At 42.1% G+C, this 14626-nt stretch overlaps 31 non-coding genes across 31 annotated transcripts; 10 read left to right on the top strand and 21 right to left on the bottom strand.

The window, feature by feature from the left end:
* Positions 1-54: 54 nt before the first annotated feature.
* On the bottom strand, positions 55-128 carry TRNAT-AGU (transfer RNA threonine (anticodon AGU)). Its single transcript has one exon. It is a non-coding gene; the product is annotated as a tRNA-Thr (tRNA).
* A 228-nt stretch (positions 129-356) lies between these two features.
* Positions 357-438, top strand: TRNAS-GCU (transfer RNA serine (anticodon GCU)). Its single transcript has one exon. It is a non-coding gene; the product is annotated as a tRNA-Ser (tRNA).
* Positions 439-815: 377 nt separating this feature from the next.
* On the bottom strand, positions 816-889 carry TRNAT-UGU (transfer RNA threonine (anticodon UGU)). The gene has a single exon. It is a non-coding gene; the product is annotated as a tRNA-Thr (tRNA).
* A 601-nt stretch (positions 890-1490) lies between these two features.
* On the bottom strand, positions 1491-1564 carry TRNAT-AGU (transfer RNA threonine (anticodon AGU)). The gene has a single exon. It is a non-coding gene; the product is annotated as a tRNA-Thr (tRNA).
* A 228-nt stretch (positions 1565-1792) lies between these two features.
* Positions 1793-1874, top strand: TRNAS-GCU (transfer RNA serine (anticodon GCU)). Its single transcript has one exon. It is a non-coding gene; the product is annotated as a tRNA-Ser (tRNA).
* A 377-nt stretch (positions 1875-2251) lies between these two features.
* On the bottom strand, positions 2252-2325 carry TRNAT-UGU (transfer RNA threonine (anticodon UGU)). Its single transcript has one exon. It is a non-coding gene; the product is annotated as a tRNA-Thr (tRNA).
* Positions 2326-2926: 601 nt separating this feature from the next.
* TRNAT-AGU (transfer RNA threonine (anticodon AGU)) lies at positions 2927-3000 on the bottom strand. The gene has a single exon. It is a non-coding gene; the product is annotated as a tRNA-Thr (tRNA).
* A 228-nt stretch (positions 3001-3228) lies between these two features.
* TRNAS-GCU (transfer RNA serine (anticodon GCU)) lies at positions 3229-3310 on the top strand. The gene has a single exon. It is a non-coding gene; the product is annotated as a tRNA-Ser (tRNA).
* Positions 3311-3687: 377 nt separating this feature from the next.
* TRNAT-UGU (transfer RNA threonine (anticodon UGU)) lies at positions 3688-3761 on the bottom strand. The gene has a single exon. It is a non-coding gene; the product is annotated as a tRNA-Thr (tRNA).
* A 600-nt stretch (positions 3762-4361) lies between these two features.
* TRNAT-AGU (transfer RNA threonine (anticodon AGU)) lies at positions 4362-4435 on the bottom strand. Its single transcript has one exon. It is a non-coding gene; the product is annotated as a tRNA-Thr (tRNA).
* Positions 4436-4663: 228 nt separating this feature from the next.
* Positions 4664-4745, top strand: TRNAS-GCU (transfer RNA serine (anticodon GCU)). The gene has a single exon. It is a non-coding gene; the product is annotated as a tRNA-Ser (tRNA).
* Positions 4746-5122: 377 nt separating this feature from the next.
* On the bottom strand, positions 5123-5196 carry TRNAT-UGU (transfer RNA threonine (anticodon UGU)). Its single transcript has one exon. It is a non-coding gene; the product is annotated as a tRNA-Thr (tRNA).
* Positions 5197-5797: 601 nt separating this feature from the next.
* TRNAT-AGU (transfer RNA threonine (anticodon AGU)) lies at positions 5798-5871 on the bottom strand. Its single transcript has one exon. It is a non-coding gene; the product is annotated as a tRNA-Thr (tRNA).
* Positions 5872-6099: 228 nt separating this feature from the next.
* TRNAS-GCU (transfer RNA serine (anticodon GCU)) lies at positions 6100-6181 on the top strand. The gene has a single exon. It is a non-coding gene; the product is annotated as a tRNA-Ser (tRNA).
* Positions 6182-6558: 377 nt separating this feature from the next.
* On the bottom strand, positions 6559-6632 carry TRNAT-UGU (transfer RNA threonine (anticodon UGU)). The gene has a single exon. It is a non-coding gene; the product is annotated as a tRNA-Thr (tRNA).
* Positions 6633-7257: 625 nt separating this feature from the next.
* TRNAT-AGU (transfer RNA threonine (anticodon AGU)) lies at positions 7258-7331 on the bottom strand. The gene has a single exon. It is a non-coding gene; the product is annotated as a tRNA-Thr (tRNA).
* Positions 7332-7559: 228 nt separating this feature from the next.
* On the top strand, positions 7560-7641 carry TRNAS-GCU (transfer RNA serine (anticodon GCU)). The gene has a single exon. It is a non-coding gene; the product is annotated as a tRNA-Ser (tRNA).
* A 377-nt stretch (positions 7642-8018) lies between these two features.
* Positions 8019-8092, bottom strand: TRNAT-UGU (transfer RNA threonine (anticodon UGU)). Its single transcript has one exon. It is a non-coding gene; the product is annotated as a tRNA-Thr (tRNA).
* A 601-nt stretch (positions 8093-8693) lies between these two features.
* On the bottom strand, positions 8694-8767 carry TRNAT-AGU (transfer RNA threonine (anticodon AGU)). Its single transcript has one exon. It is a non-coding gene; the product is annotated as a tRNA-Thr (tRNA).
* Positions 8768-8995: 228 nt separating this feature from the next.
* On the top strand, positions 8996-9077 carry TRNAS-GCU (transfer RNA serine (anticodon GCU)). Its single transcript has one exon. It is a non-coding gene; the product is annotated as a tRNA-Ser (tRNA).
* Positions 9078-9454: 377 nt separating this feature from the next.
* On the bottom strand, positions 9455-9528 carry TRNAT-UGU (transfer RNA threonine (anticodon UGU)). Its single transcript has one exon. It is a non-coding gene; the product is annotated as a tRNA-Thr (tRNA).
* Positions 9529-10131: 603 nt separating this feature from the next.
* Positions 10132-10205, bottom strand: TRNAT-AGU (transfer RNA threonine (anticodon AGU)). The gene has a single exon. It is a non-coding gene; the product is annotated as a tRNA-Thr (tRNA).
* A 228-nt stretch (positions 10206-10433) lies between these two features.
* On the top strand, positions 10434-10515 carry TRNAS-GCU (transfer RNA serine (anticodon GCU)). Its single transcript has one exon. It is a non-coding gene; the product is annotated as a tRNA-Ser (tRNA).
* A 377-nt stretch (positions 10516-10892) lies between these two features.
* On the bottom strand, positions 10893-10966 carry TRNAT-UGU (transfer RNA threonine (anticodon UGU)). Its single transcript has one exon. It is a non-coding gene; the product is annotated as a tRNA-Thr (tRNA).
* Positions 10967-11566: 600 nt separating this feature from the next.
* Positions 11567-11640, bottom strand: TRNAT-AGU (transfer RNA threonine (anticodon AGU)). Its single transcript has one exon. It is a non-coding gene; the product is annotated as a tRNA-Thr (tRNA).
* Positions 11641-11868: 228 nt separating this feature from the next.
* TRNAS-GCU (transfer RNA serine (anticodon GCU)) lies at positions 11869-11950 on the top strand. The gene has a single exon. It is a non-coding gene; the product is annotated as a tRNA-Ser (tRNA).
* A 377-nt stretch (positions 11951-12327) lies between these two features.
* TRNAT-UGU (transfer RNA threonine (anticodon UGU)) lies at positions 12328-12401 on the bottom strand. The gene has a single exon. It is a non-coding gene; the product is annotated as a tRNA-Thr (tRNA).
* A 600-nt stretch (positions 12402-13001) lies between these two features.
* Positions 13002-13075, bottom strand: TRNAT-AGU (transfer RNA threonine (anticodon AGU)). The gene has a single exon. It is a non-coding gene; the product is annotated as a tRNA-Thr (tRNA).
* A 228-nt stretch (positions 13076-13303) lies between these two features.
* Positions 13304-13385, top strand: TRNAS-GCU (transfer RNA serine (anticodon GCU)). The gene has a single exon. It is a non-coding gene; the product is annotated as a tRNA-Ser (tRNA).
* A 377-nt stretch (positions 13386-13762) lies between these two features.
* TRNAT-UGU (transfer RNA threonine (anticodon UGU)) lies at positions 13763-13836 on the bottom strand. The gene has a single exon. It is a non-coding gene; the product is annotated as a tRNA-Thr (tRNA).
* A 601-nt stretch (positions 13837-14437) lies between these two features.
* Positions 14438-14511, bottom strand: TRNAT-AGU (transfer RNA threonine (anticodon AGU)). The gene has a single exon. It is a non-coding gene; the product is annotated as a tRNA-Thr (tRNA).
* Between the last annotated feature and the right edge of the window lie 115 nt (positions 14512-14626).

Below are 14626 nucleotides of genomic sequence, written 5' to 3'. Positions count from 1 at the left end.
TAGGATTGAACATCTGCTTTTTGGTATGAAAAGCTTAAAATTTAGGGGGAAAAAAGGCACTGCTGAGATTTGAACTCAGGATCTCCTGTTTACTAGACAGGCGCTTTAACCAACTAAGCCACAGCACCACATGAAGTCCAGCAGAAAAGCCAGAAAATGGGAATTTCTTACGCAATGATTCAAATTTCTACTAAATGTTGTGCATTGATGGAGTGGTTGCAGCTTGCATTTTTTCACCAACTTGGAGTTACGGTCCCCTCAGCTAGTGCCTGATCTGTGACCTTCAATAAAAATGCAGCAAAAAACTTTTTGACCCTGTTCTCAGAATCTATCACCTGGAGGTAGGGACTTATGTAGATGAGGTGGCCGAGTGGTTAAGGCGATGGACTGCTAATCCATTGTGCTCTGCATGCATGGGTTCAAATCCCATCCTCGTCGGTTCCTTCTACCTTTTACCACTTTGCAGCTTGCCTAGTAGATTCTTTGCAACTTGCCTTGTAGATTCTTTATTGTCAGCATATGCAGTGGATGCTCCCACCATGGCAGTTTTCTATTTTTGATTCAGAAACGTGCCTCATGTGACCTATCAACCTGGCATTAGTAATCCTGCATTGTTTTTCCATTTCTCTTGCATGGTGCTTAATACTATCCAATAAAGAAGATGAGGACATTTCCTTCTTTTGGGCATTCAGCCAGCATACATATTTTTGACTTTGCTCGGACATTCTTAGGACTGTGGGATAGACAAGTTTGAAGTCACATATAATTGAACGTCTACTTCTTGGTATGAAAAGCTCAAAATTGCAAAGAAAGAAAGGCACTGCTGAGATTCGAACTCAGGATCTCCTGTTTACAAGACAGGCGCTTTAACCAACTAAGCCACAGCGCCATGACAACCCTTTCCTTAAAGTCAGAAAATGGGAATTGCTATGCAATGATTAAAATGTCTACAAAATGCTGTATATTGACGGAGCAGTTGCAGCTTGCATTTTTTGAGTTACGGTCCATTCAGCCAGTGCTTAATATGTGACCTTCAATGAAAATGCAGCCAAAGACTTGTTGATCATGTTGTCAGAATGTCTCACCTGGAGTGGTTGCCTTTTAAAGACGAGGTGGCCGAGGGGTTAAGTCGATGGACGGCTAATCCATTGTGCTCTGCATGCCTTTTCCAACTTGGTATCTTGCTTTGTAGATTTTTTATTGTCTTTGCAGGCATGGGAGTTTTCTATTTCCAATCCAGAAGGGTGCGTTACGTGACCTATCAACCAGGCCTTAGAAATCCTGCCTTGTTTTCCAATTCCTCTTGCATGGTGCTTAATGCTATCCTATAAAGAAGATGAGGACATTTCTTTCTTTTGGACGTTTAGCCAGCATCCATATTTTTGACTTTGCTCGGACTGTCTTAGGGCTGTGGGATGGTCAATATTGATGTCAGATAGGATTGAACATCTGCTTTTTGGTATGAAAAGCTTAAAATTTAGGGGGAAAAAAGGCACTGCTGAGATTTGAACTCAGGATCTCCTGTTTACTAGACAGGCGCTTTAACCAATTAAGCCACAGCACCACATGAAGTCCAGCAGAAAAGCCAGAAAATGGGAATTTCTTACGCAATGATTCAAATTTCTACTAAATGTTGTGCATTGATGGAGTGGTTGCAGCTTGCATTTTTTCACCAACTTGGAGTTACGGTCCCCTCAGCTAGTGCCTGATCTGTGACCTTCAATAAAAATGCAGCAAAAAACTTTTTGACCCTGTTCTCAGAATCTATCACATGGAGGTAGGGACTTATGTAGTCGAGGTGGCCGAGTGGTTAAGGCGATGGACTGCTAATCCATTGTGCTCTGCATGCATGGGTTCAAATCCCATCCTCGTCGGTTCCTTCTACCTTTTACCACTTTGCAGCTTGCCTAGTAGATTCTTTGCAACTTGCCTTGTAGATTCTTTATTGTCAGCATATGCAGTGGATGCTCCCACCATGGCAGTTTTCTATTTTTGATTCAGAAACGTGCCTCATGTGACCTATCAACCTGGCATTAGTAATCCTGCATTGTTTTTCCATTTCTCTTGCATGGTGCTTAATACTATCCAATAAAGAAGATGAGGACATTTCCTTCTTTTGGGCATTCAGCCAGCATACATATTTTTGACTTTGCTCGGACATTCTTAGGACTGTGGGATAGACAAGTTTGAAGTCACATATGATTGAACGTCTACTTCTTGGTATGAAAAGCTCAAAATTGCAAAGAAAGAAAGGCACTGCTGAGATTCGAACTCAGGATCTCCTGTTTACAAGACAGGCGCTTTAACCAACTAAGCCACAGCGCCATGACAACCCTTTCCTTAAAGTCAGAAAATGGGAATTGCTATGCAATGATTAAAATGTCTACAAAATGCTGTATATTGACGGAGCAGTTGCAGCTTGCATTTTTTGAGTTACGGTCCATTCAGCCAGTGCTTAATATGTGACCTTCAATGAAAATGCAGCCAAAGACTTGTTGATCATGTTGTCAGAATGTCTCACCTGGAGTGGTTGCCTTTTAAAGACGAGGTGGCCGAGGGGTTAAGTCGATGGACGGCTAATCCATTGTGCTCTGCATGCCTTTTCCAACTTGGTATCTTGCTTTGTAGATTTTTTATTGTCTTTGCAGGCATGGGAGTTTTCTATTTCCAATCCAGAAGGGTGCGTTACGTGACCTATCAACCAGGCCTTAGAAATCCTGCCTTGTTTTCCAATTCCTCTTGCATGGTGCTTAATGCTATCCTATAAAGAAGATGAGGACATTTCTTTCTTTTGGGCGTTTAGCCAGCATCCATATTTTTGACTTTGCTCGGACTGTCTTAGGGCTGTGGGATGGACAATATTGATGTCAGATAGGATTGAACATCTGCTTTTTGGTATGAAAAGCTTAACATTTAGGGGAAAAAAAGGCACTGCTGAGATTTGAACTCAGGATCTCCTGTTTACTAGACAGGCGCTTTAACCACCTAAGCCACAGCGCCAAGTGAAGTCCAGCAGAAAAGCCAGAAAATGGGAATTTCTTACGCAATGATTCAAATTTCTACTAAATGTTGTGCATTGATGGAGTGGTTGCAGCTTGCATTTTTTCACCAACTTGGAGTTACGGTCCCCTCAGCTAGTGCCTGATCTGTGACCTTCAATAAAAATGCAGCAAAAAACTTTTTGACCCTGTTCTCAGAATCTATCACCTGGAAGAAGGGACTTATGAAGACGAGGTGGCCGAGTGGTTAAGGCGATGGACTGCTAATCCATTGTGCTCTGCAAGCATGGGTTCAAATCCCATCCTCGTCGGTTCCTTCTACCTTTTACCACTTTGCAGCTTGCCTAGTAGATTCTTTGCAACTTGCCTTGTAGATTCTTTATTGTCAGCATATGCAGTGGATGCTCCCACCATGGCAGTTTTCTATTTTTGATTCAGAAACGTGCCTCATGTGACCTATCAACCTGGCATTAGTAATCCTGCATTGTTTTTCCATTTCTCTTGCATGGTGCTTAATACTATCCAATAAAGAAGATGAGGACATTTCCTTCTTTTGGGCATTCAGCCAGCATACATATTTTTGACTTTGCTCGGACATTCTTAGGACTGTGGGATAGACAAGTTTGAAGTCACATATGATTGAACGTCTACTTCTTGGTATGAAAAGCTCAAAATTGCAAAGAAAGAAAGGCACTGCTGAGATTCGAACTCAGGATCTCCTGTTTACAAGACAGGCGCTTTAACCAACTAAGCCACAGCGCCATGACAACCCTTTCCTTAAAGTCAGAAAATGGGAATTGCTATGCAATGATTAAAATGTCTACAAAATGCTGTATATTGACGGAGCAGTTGCAGCTTGCATTTTTTGAGTTACGGTCCATTCAGCCAGTGCTTAATATGTGACCTTCAATGAAAATGCAGCCAAAGACTTGTTGATCATGTTGTCAGAATGTCTCACCTGGAGTGGTTGCCTTTTAAAGACGAGGTGGCCGAGGGGTTAAGTCGATGGACGGCTAATCCATTGTGCTCTGCATGCCTTTTCCAACTTGGTATCTTGCTTTGTAGATTTTTTATTGTCTTTGCAGGCATGGGAGTTTTCTATTTCCAATCCAGAAGGGTGCGTTACGTGACCTATCAACCAGGCCTTAGAAATCCTGCCTTGTTTTCCAATTCCTCTTGCATGGTGCTTAATGCTATCCTATAAAGAAGATGAGGACATTTCTTTCTTTTGGGCGTTTAGCCAGCATCCATATTTTTGACTTTGCTCGGACTGTCTTAGGGCTGTGGGATGGACAATATTGATGTCAGATAGGATTGAACATCTGCTTTTTGGTATGAAAAGCTTAAAATTTAGGGGAAAAAAGGCACTGCTGAGATTTGAACTCAGGATCTCCTGTTTACTAGACAGGCGCTTTAACCACCTAAGCCAAAGCGCCAAGTGAAGTCCAGCAGAAAAGCCAGAAAATGGGAATTTCTTACGCAATGATTCAAATTTCTACTAAATGTTGTGCATTGATGGAGTGGTTGCAGCTTGCATTTTTTCACCAACTTGGAGTTACGGTCCCCTCAGCTAGTGCCTGATCTGTGACCTTCAATAAAAATGCAGCAAAAAACTTTTTGACCCTGTTCTCAGAATCTATCACCTGGAGGTAGGGACTTATGTAGACGAGGTGGCCGAGTGGTTAAGGCGATGGACTGCTAATCCATTGTGCTCTGCATGCATGGGTTCAAATCCCATCCTCGTCGGTTCCTTCTACCTTTTACCACTTTGCAGCTTGCCTAGTAGATTCTTTGCAACTTGCCTTGTAGATTCTTTATTGTCAGCATATGCAGTGGATGCTCCCACCATGGCAGTTTTCTATTTTTGATTCAGAAACGTGCCTCATGTGACCTATCAACCTGGCATTAGTAATCCTGCATTGTTTTTCCATTTCTCTTGCATGGTGCTTAATACTATCCAATAAAGAAGATGAGGACATTTCCTTCTTTTGGGCATTCAGCCAGCATACATATTTTTGACTTTGCTCGGACATTCTTAGGACTGTGGGATAGACAAGTTTGAAGTCACATATGATTGAACGTCTACTTCTTGGTATGAAAAGCTCAAAATTGCAAAGAAAGAAAGGCACTGCTGAGATTCAAACTCAGGATCTCCTGTTTACAAGACAGGCGCTTTAACCAACTAAGCCACAGCGCCATGACAACCCTTGCCTAAAAGTCAGAAAATGGGAATTGCTATGCAATGATTAAAATGTATACAAAATGCTGTATATTGACGGAGCAGTTGCAGCTTGCATTTTTTGAGTTACGGTCCATTCAGCCAGTGCTTAATATGTGACCTTCAATGAAAATGCAGCCAAAGACTTGTTGATCATGTTGTCAGAATGTCTCACCAGGAGTGGTTGCCTTTTAAAGACGAGGTGGCCGAGGGGTTAAGTCGATGGACGGCTAATCCATTGTGCTCTGCATGCCTTTTCCAACTTGGTATCTTGCTTTGAAGATTTTTTATTGTCTTTGCAGGCATGGGAGTTTTCTATTTCCAATCCAGAAGGGTGCGTTACGTGACCTATCAACCAGGCCTTAGAAATCCTGCCTTGTTTTCCAATTCCTCTTGCATGGTGCTTAATGCTATCCTATAAAGAAGATGAGGACATTTCTTTCTTTTGGACGTTTAGCCAGCATCCATATTTTTGACTTTGCTCGGACTGTCTTAGGGCTGTGGGATGGTCAATATTGATGTCAGATAGGATTGAACATCTGCTTTTTGGTATGAAAAGCTTAAAATTTAGGGGAAAAAAAGGCACTGCTGAGATTTGAACTCAGGATCTCCTGTTTACTAGACAAGCGCTTTAACCAACTAAGCCACAGCACCACAAGAAGTCCAGCAGAAAAGCCAGAAAATGGGAATTTCTTACGCAATGATTCAAATTTCTACTAAATGTTGTGCATTGATGGAGTGGTTGCAGCTTGCATTTTTTCACCAACTTGGAGTTACGGTCCCCTCAGCCAGTGCCTGATCTGTGACCTTCAATAAAAATGCAGCAAAAAACCTTTTGACCCTGTTCTCAGAATCTATTACCTGGAGGTAGGGACTTATGTAGACGAGGTGGCCGAGTGGTTAAGGCGATGGACTGCTAATCCATTGTGCACTGCATGCATGGTTTCAAATCCCATCCTCGTCGGTTTATTCTACTTTTTACCACTTTGCAGCTTGCCTAGTAGATTCTTTGCAACTTGCCTTGTAGATTCTTTATTGTCAGCATATGCAGTGGATGCTCCCAACATGGCAGTTTTCTATTTTTGATTCAGAAACGTGCCTCATGTGACCTATCAACCTGGCATTAGTAATCCTGCATTGTTTTTCCATTTCTCTTGCATGGTGCTTAATACTATCCAATAAAGAAGATGAGGACATTTCCTTCTTTTGGGCATTCAGCCAGCATACACATTTTTGACTTTGCTCGGACATTCTTAGGACTGTGGGATAGACAAGTTTGAAGTCACATATGATTGAACGTCTACTTCTTGGTATGAAAAGCTCAAAATTGCAAAGAAAGAAAGGCACTGCAGAGATTCGAACTCAGGATCTCCTGTTTACAAGACAGGCGCTTTAACCAACTAAGCCACAGCGCCATGACAACCCTTTCCTTAAAGTCAGAAAATGGGAATTGCTATGCAATGATTAAAATGTCTACAAAATGCTGTATATTGACGGAGCAGTTGCAGCTTGCATTTTTTGAGTTACGGTCCATTCAGCCAGTGCCAGTCTTTGGCTGCATTTTCATTGAAGGTCACATACCTTCAATGAAAATGCAGCCAAAGACTTGTTGATCATGTTGTCAGAATGTCTCACCTGGAGTGGTTGCCTTTTAAAGACGAGGTGGCCGAGGGGTTAAGTCGATGGACGGCTAATCCATTGTGCTCTGCATGCCTTTTCCAACTTGGTATCTTGCTTTGTAGATTTTTTATTGTCTTTGCAGGCATGGGAGTTTTCTATTTCCAATCCAGAAGGGTGCGTTACGTGACCTATCAACCAGGCCTTAGAAATCCTGCCTTGTTTTCCAATTCCTCTTGCATGGTGCTTAATGCTATCCTATAAAGAATATGAGGACATTTCTTTCTTTTGGGCGTTTAGCCAGCATCCATATTTTTGACTTTGCTCGGACTGTCTTAGGGCTGTGGGATGGACAATATTGATGTCAGATAGGATTGAACATCTGCTTTTTGGCATGAAAAGCTTAAAATTTAGGGGAAAAAAAGGCACTGCTGAGATTTGAACTCAGGATCTCCTGTTTACTAGACAGGCACTTTAACCACCTAAGCCACAGCGCCAAGTGAAGTCCAGCACAAAAGCCAGAAAATGGGAATTTCTTACGCAATGATTCAAATTTCTACTAAATGTTGTGCATTGATGGAGTGGTTGCAGCTTGCATTTTTTCACCAACTTGGAGTTACGGTCCCCTCAGCTAGTGCCTGATCTGTGACATTCAATAAAAATGCAGCAAAAAACTTTTTGACCCTGTTCTCAGAATCTATCCCCTGGAGTTAGGGACTTATGTAGACGACGTGGCCGAGTGGTTAAGGCGATGGACTGCTAATCCATTGTGCTCTGCATGCATGGGTTCAAATCCCATCCTCGTCGGTTCCTTCTACCTTTTACCACTTTGTAGCTTGCCTAGTAGATTCTTTGCAACTTGCCTTGTAGATTCTTTATTGTCAGCATATGCAGTGGATGCTCCCACCATGGCAGTTTTCTATTTTTGATTCAGAAACGTGCCTCATGTGACCTATCAACCTGGCATTAGTAATCCTGCATTGTTTTTCCATTTCTCTTGCATGGTGCTTAATACTATCCAATAAAGAAGATGAGGACATTTCCTTCTTTTGGGCATTCAGCCAGCATACATATTTTTGACTTTGCTCGGACATTCTTAGGACTGTGGGATAGACAAGTTTGAAGTCACATATGATTGAACGTCTACTTCTTGGTATGAAAAGCTCAAAATTGCAAAGAAAGAAAGGCACTGCTGAGATTCGAACTCAGGATCTCCTGTTTACAAGACAGGCGCTTTAACCAACTAAGCCACAGCGCCATGACAACCCTTTCCTTAAAGTCAGAAAATGGGAATTGCTATGCAATGATTAAAATGTCTACAAAATGCTGTATATTGACGGAGCAGTTGCAGCTTGCATTTTTTGAGTTACGGTCCATTCAGCCAGTGCTTAATATGTGACCTTCAATGAAAATGCAGCCAAAGACTTGTTGATCATGTTGTCAGAATGTCTCACCTGGAGTGGTTGCCTTTTAAAGACGAGGTGGCCGAGGGGTTAAGTCGATGGACGGCTAATCCATTGTGCTCTGCATGCCTTTTCCAACTTGGTATCTTGCTTTGAAGATTTTTTATTGTCTTTGCAGGCATGGGAGTTTTCTATTTCCAATCCAGAAGGGTGCGTTACGTGACCTATCAACCAGGCCTTAGAAATCCTGCCTTGTTTTCCAATTCCTCTTGCATGGTGCTTAATGCTATCCTATAAAGAAGATGAGGACATTTCTTTCTTTTGGACGTTTAGCCAGCATCCATATTTTTGACTTTGCTCGGACTGTCTTAGGGCTGTGGGATGGTCAATATTGATGTCAGATAGGATTGAACATCTGCTTTTTGGTATGAAAAGCTTAAAATTTAGGGGGAAAAAAGGCACTGCTGAGATTTGAACTCAGGATCTCCTGTTTACTAGACAGGCGCTTTAACCAACTAAGCCACAGCACCACATGAAGTCCAGCAGAAAAGCCAGAAAATGGGAATTTCTTACGCAATGATTCAAATTTCTACTAAATGTTGTGCATTGATGGAGTGGTTGCAGCTTGCATTTTTTCACCAACTTGGAGTTACGGTCCCCTCAGCTAGTGCCTGATCTGTGACCTTCAATAAAAATGCAGCAAAAAACTTTTTGACCCTGTTCTCAGAATCTATCACCTGGAGGTAGGGACTTATGTAGACGAGGTGGCCGAGTGGTTAAGGCGATGGACTGCTAATCCATTGTGCTCTGCATGCATGGGTTCAAATCCCATCCTCGTCGGTTCCTTCTACCTTTTACCACTTTGCAGCTTGCCTAGTAGATTCTTTGCAACTTGCCTTGTAGATTCTTTATTGTCAGCATATGCAGTGGATGCTCCCACCATGGCAGTTTTCTATTTTTGATTCAGAAACGTGCCTCATGTGACCTATCAACCTGGCATTAGTAATCCTGCATTGTTTTTCCATTTCTCTTGCATGGTGCTTAATACTATCCAATAAAGAAGATGAGGACATTTCCTTCTTTTGGGCATTCAGCCAGCATACATATTTTTGACTTTGCTCGGACATTCTTAGGACTGTGGGATAGACAAGTTTGAAGTCACATGTGATTGAACGTCTACTTCTTGGTATGAAAAGCTCAAAATTGCAAAGAAAGAAAGGCACTGCTGAGATTCGAACTCAGGATCTCCTGTTTACAAGACAGGCGCTTTAACCAACTAAGCCACAGCGCCATGACAACCCTTTCCTTAAAGTCAGAAAATGGGAATTGCTATGCAATGATTAAAATGTCTACAAAATGCTGTATATTGACGGAGCAGTTGCAGCTTGCATTTTTTGAGTTACGGTCCATTCAGCCAGTGCTTAATATGTGACCTTCAATGAAAATGCAGCCAAAGACTTGTTGATCATGTTGTCAGAATGTCTCACCTGGAGTGGTTGCCTTTTAAAGACGAGGTGGCCGAGGGGTTAAGTCGATGGACGGCTAATCCATTGTGCTCTGCATGCCTTTTCCAACTTGGTATCTTGCTTTGTAGATTTTTTATTGTCTTTGCAGGCATGGGAGTTTTCTATTTCCAATTCAGAAGGGTGCGTTACGTGACCTATCAACCAGGCCTTAGAAATCCTGCCTTGTTTTCCAATTCCTCTTGCATGGTGCTTAATGCTATCCTATAAAGAAGATGAGGACATTTCTTTCTTTTGGGCGTTTAGCCAGCATCCATATTTTTGACTTTGCTCGGACTGTCTTAGGGCTGTGGGATGGACAATATTGATGTCAGATAGGATTGAACATCTGCTTTTTGGTATGAAAAGCTTAAAATTTAGGGGAAAAAAAAAGGCACTGCTGAGATTTGAACTCAGGATCTCCTGTTTACTAGACAGGCGCTTTAACCACCTAAGCCACAGCGCCAAGTGAAGTCCAGCAGAAAAGCCAGAAAATGGGAATTTCTTACGCAATGATTCAAATTTCTACTAAATGTTGTGCATTGATGGAGTGGTTGCAGCTTGCATTTTTTCACCAACTTGGAGTTACGGTCCCCTCAGCTAGTGCCTGATCTGTGACCTTCAATAAAAATGCAGCAAAAAACTTTTTGACCCTGTTCTCAGAATCTATCACCTGGAGGTAGGGACTTATGTAGACGAGGTGGCCGAGTGGTTAAGGCGATGGACTGCTAATCCATTGTGCTCTGCATGCATGGGTTCAAATCCCATCCTCGTCGGTTCCTTCTACCTTTTACCACTTTGCAGCTTGCCTAGTAGATTCTTTGCAACTTGCCTTGTAGATTCTTTATTGTCAGCATATGCAGTGGATGCTCCCACCATGGCAGTTTTCTATTTTTGATTCAGAAACGTGCCTCATGTGACCTATCAACCTGGCATTAGTAATCCTGCATTGTTTTTCCATTTCTCTTGCATGGTGCTTAATACTATCCAATAAAGAAGATGAGGACATTTCCTTCTTTTGGGCATTCAGCCAGCATACATATTTTTGACTTTGCTCGGACATTCTTAGGACTGTGGGATACACAAGTTTGAAGTCACATATGATTGAACGTCTACTTCTTGGTATGAAAAGCTCAAAATTGCAAAGAAAGAAAGGCACTGCTGAGATTCGAACTCAGGATCTCCTGTTTACAAGACAGGCGCTTTAACCAACTAAGCCACAGCGCCATGACAACCCTTTCCTTAAAGTCAGAAAATGGGAATTGCTATGCAATGAGTAAAATGTATACAAAATGCTGTATATTGACGGAGCAGTTGCAGCTTGCATTTTTTGAGTTACGGTCCATTCAGCCAGTGCTTAATATGTGACCTTCAATGAAAATGCAGCCAAAGACTTGTTGATCATGTTGTCAGAATGTCTCACCTGGAGTGGTTGCCTTTTAAAGACGAGGTGGCCGAGGGGTTAAGTCGATGGACGGCTAATCCATTGTGCTCTGCATGCCTTTTCCAACTTGGTATCTTGCTTTGTAGATTTTTTATTGTCTTTGCAGGCATGGGAGTTTTCTATTTCCAATCCAGAAGGGTGCGTTACGTGACCTATCAACCAGGCCTTAGAAATCCTGCCTTGTTTTCCAATTCCTCTTGCATGGTGCTTAATGCTATCCTATAAAGAAGATGAGGACATTTCTTTCTTTTGGGCGTTTAGCCAGCATCCATATTTTTTACTTTGCTCGGACTGTCTTAGGGCTGTGGGATGGACAATATTGATGTCAGATAGGATTGAACATCTGCTTTTTGGTATGAAAAGCTTAACATTTAGGGGAAAAAAGGCACTGCTGAGATTTGAACTCAGGATCTCCTGTTTACTAGACAGGCGCTTTAACCACCTAAGCCACAGCGCCAAGTGAAGTCCAGCAGAAAAGCCAGAAAATGGGAATTTCTTACGCAATGATTCAAATTTCTACTAAATGTTGTGCATTGATGGAGTGGTTGCAGCTTGCATTTTTTCACCAACTTGGAGTTACGGTCCCCTCAGCTAGTGCCTGATCTGTGACCTTCAATAAAAATGCAGCAAAAAACTTTTTGACCCTGTTCTCAGAATCTATCACATGGAGGTAGGGACTTATGTAGTCGAGGTGGCCGAGTGGTTAAGGCGATGGACTGCTAATCCATTGTGCTCTGCATGCATGGGTTCAAATCCCATCCTCGTCGGTTCCTTCTACCTTTTACCACTTTGCAGCTTGCCTAGTAGATTCTTTGCAACTTGCCTTGTAGATTCTTTATTGTCAGCATATGCAGTGGATGCTCCCACCATGGCAGTTTTCTATTTTTGATTCAGAAACGTGCCTCATGTGACCTATCAACCTGGCATTAGTAATCCTGCATTGTTTTTCCATTTCTCTTGCATGGTGCTTAATACTATCCAATAAAGAAGATGAGGACATTTCCTTCTTTTGGGCATTCAGCCAGCATACATATTTTTGACTTTGCTCGGACATTCTTAGGACTGTGGGATAGACAAGTTTGAAGTCACATATGATTGAACGTCTACTTCTTGGTATGAAAAGCTCAAAATTGCAAAGAAAGAAAGGCACTGCTGAGATTCGAACTCAGGATCTCCTGTTTACAAGACAGGCGCTTTAACCAACTAAGCCACAGCGCCATGACAACCCTTTCCTTAAAGTCAGAAAATGGGAATTGCTATGCAATGATTAAAATGTCTACAAAATGCTGTATATTGACGGAGCAGTTGCAGCTTGCATTTTTTGAGTTACGGTCCATTCAGCCAGTGCTTAATATGTGACCTTCAATGAAAATGCAGCCAAAGACTTGTTGATCATGTTGTCAGAATGTCTCACCTGGAGTGGTTGCCTTTTAAAGACGAGGTGGCCGAGGGGTTAAGTCGATGGACGGCTAATCCATTGTGCTCTGCATGCCTTTTCCAACTTGGTATCTTGCTTTGTAGATTTTTTATTGTCTTTGCAGGCATGGGAGTTTTCTATTTCCAATCCAGAAGGGTGCGTTACGTGACCTATCAACCAGGCCTTAGAAATCCTGCCTTGTTTTCCAATTCCTCTTGCATGGTGCTTAATGCTATCCTATAAAGAAGATGAGGACATTTCTTTCTTTTGGGCGTTTAGCCAGCATCCATATTTTTGACTTTGCTCGGACTGTCTTAGGGCTGTGGGATGGACAATATTGATGTCAGATAGGATTGAACATCTGCTTTTTGGTATGAAAAGCTTAACATTTAGGGGAAAAAAGGCACTGCTGAGATTTGAACTCAGGATCTCCTGTTTACTAGACAGGCGCTTTAACCACCTAAGCCACAGCGCCAAGTGAAGTCCAGCAGAAAAGCCAGAAAATGGGAATTTCTTACGCAATGATTCAAATTTCTACTAAATGTTGTGCATTGATGGAGTGGTTGCAGCTTGCATTTTTTCACCAACTTGGAGTTACGGTCCCCTCAGCTAGTGCCTGATCTGTGACCTTCAATAAAAATGCAGCAAAAAACTTTTTGACCCTGTTCTCAGAATCTATCACCTGGAAGAAGGGACTTATGAAGACGAGGTGGCCGAGTGGTTAAGGCGATGGACTGCTAATCCATTGTGCTCTGCATGCATGGGTTCAAATCCCATCCTCGTCGGTTCCTTCTACCTTTTACCACTTTGCAGCTTGCCTAGTAGATTCTTTGCAACTTGCCTTGTAGATTCTTTATTGTCAGCATATGCAGTGGATGCTCCCACCATGGCAGTTTTCTATTTTTGATTCAGAAACGTGCCTCATGTGACCTATCAACCTGGCATTAGTAATCCTGCATTGTTTTTCCATTTCTCTTGCATGGTGCTTAATACTATCCAATAAAGAAGATGAGGACATTTCCTTCTTTTGGGCATTCAGCCAGCATACATATTTTTGACTTTGCTCGGACATTCTTAGGACTGTGGGATAGACAAGTTTGAAGTCACATATGATTGAACGTCTACTTCTTGGTATGAAAAGCTCAAAATTGCAAAGAAAGAAAGGCACTGCTGAGATTCGAACTCAGGATCTCCTGTTTACAAGACAGGCGCTTTAACCAACTAAGCCACAGCGCCATGACAACCCTTTCCTTAAAGTCAGAAAATGGGAATTGCTATGCAATGATAAAAATGTCTACAAAATGCTGTATATTGACGGAGCAGTTGCAGCTTGCATTTTTTGAGTTACGGTCCATTCAGCCAGTGCTTAATATGTGACCTTCAATGAAAATGCAGCCAAAGACTTGTTGATCATGTTGTCAGAATGTCTCACCTGGAGTGGTTGCCTTTTAAAGACGAGGTGGCCGAGGGGTTAAGTCGATGGACGGCTAATCCATTGTGCTCTGCATGCCTTTTCCAACTTGGTATCTTGCTTTGTAGATTTTTTATTGTCTTTGCAGGCATGGGAGTTTTCTATTTCCAATCCAGAAGGGTGCGTTACGTGACCTATCAACCAGGCCTTAGAAATCCTGCCTTGTTTTCCAATTCCTCTTGCATGGTGCTTAATGCTATCCTATAAAGAAGATGAGGACATTTCTTTCTTTTGGGCGTTTAGCCAGCATCCATATTTTTGACTTTGCTCGGACTGTCTTAGGGCTGTGGGATGGACAATATTGATGTCAGATAGGATTGAACATCTGCTTTTTGGTATGAAAAGCTTAAAATTTAGGGGAAAAAAAGGCACTGCTGAGATTTGAACTCAGGATCTCCTGTTTACTAGACAGGCGCTTTAACCACCTAAGCCAAAGCGCCAAGTGAAGTCCAGCAGAAAAGCCAGAAAATGGGAATTTCTTACGCAATGATTCAAATTTCTACTAAATGTTGTGCATTGATGGAGTGGTTGCAGCTTGCATTTTTTCACCAACTT

Source organism: Hyla sarda, chromosome 6 (genome assembly GCF_029499605.1).
Source record: "Hyla sarda isolate aHylSar1 chromosome 6, aHylSar1.hap1, whole genome shotgun sequence".
Lineage (NCBI taxonomy): Eukaryota > Metazoa > Chordata > Amphibia > Anura > Hylidae > Hyla > Hyla sarda.
Note: the sequence above shows the minus strand (reverse complement) of the source record. Positions and strands in the feature narration are given on the sequence as shown.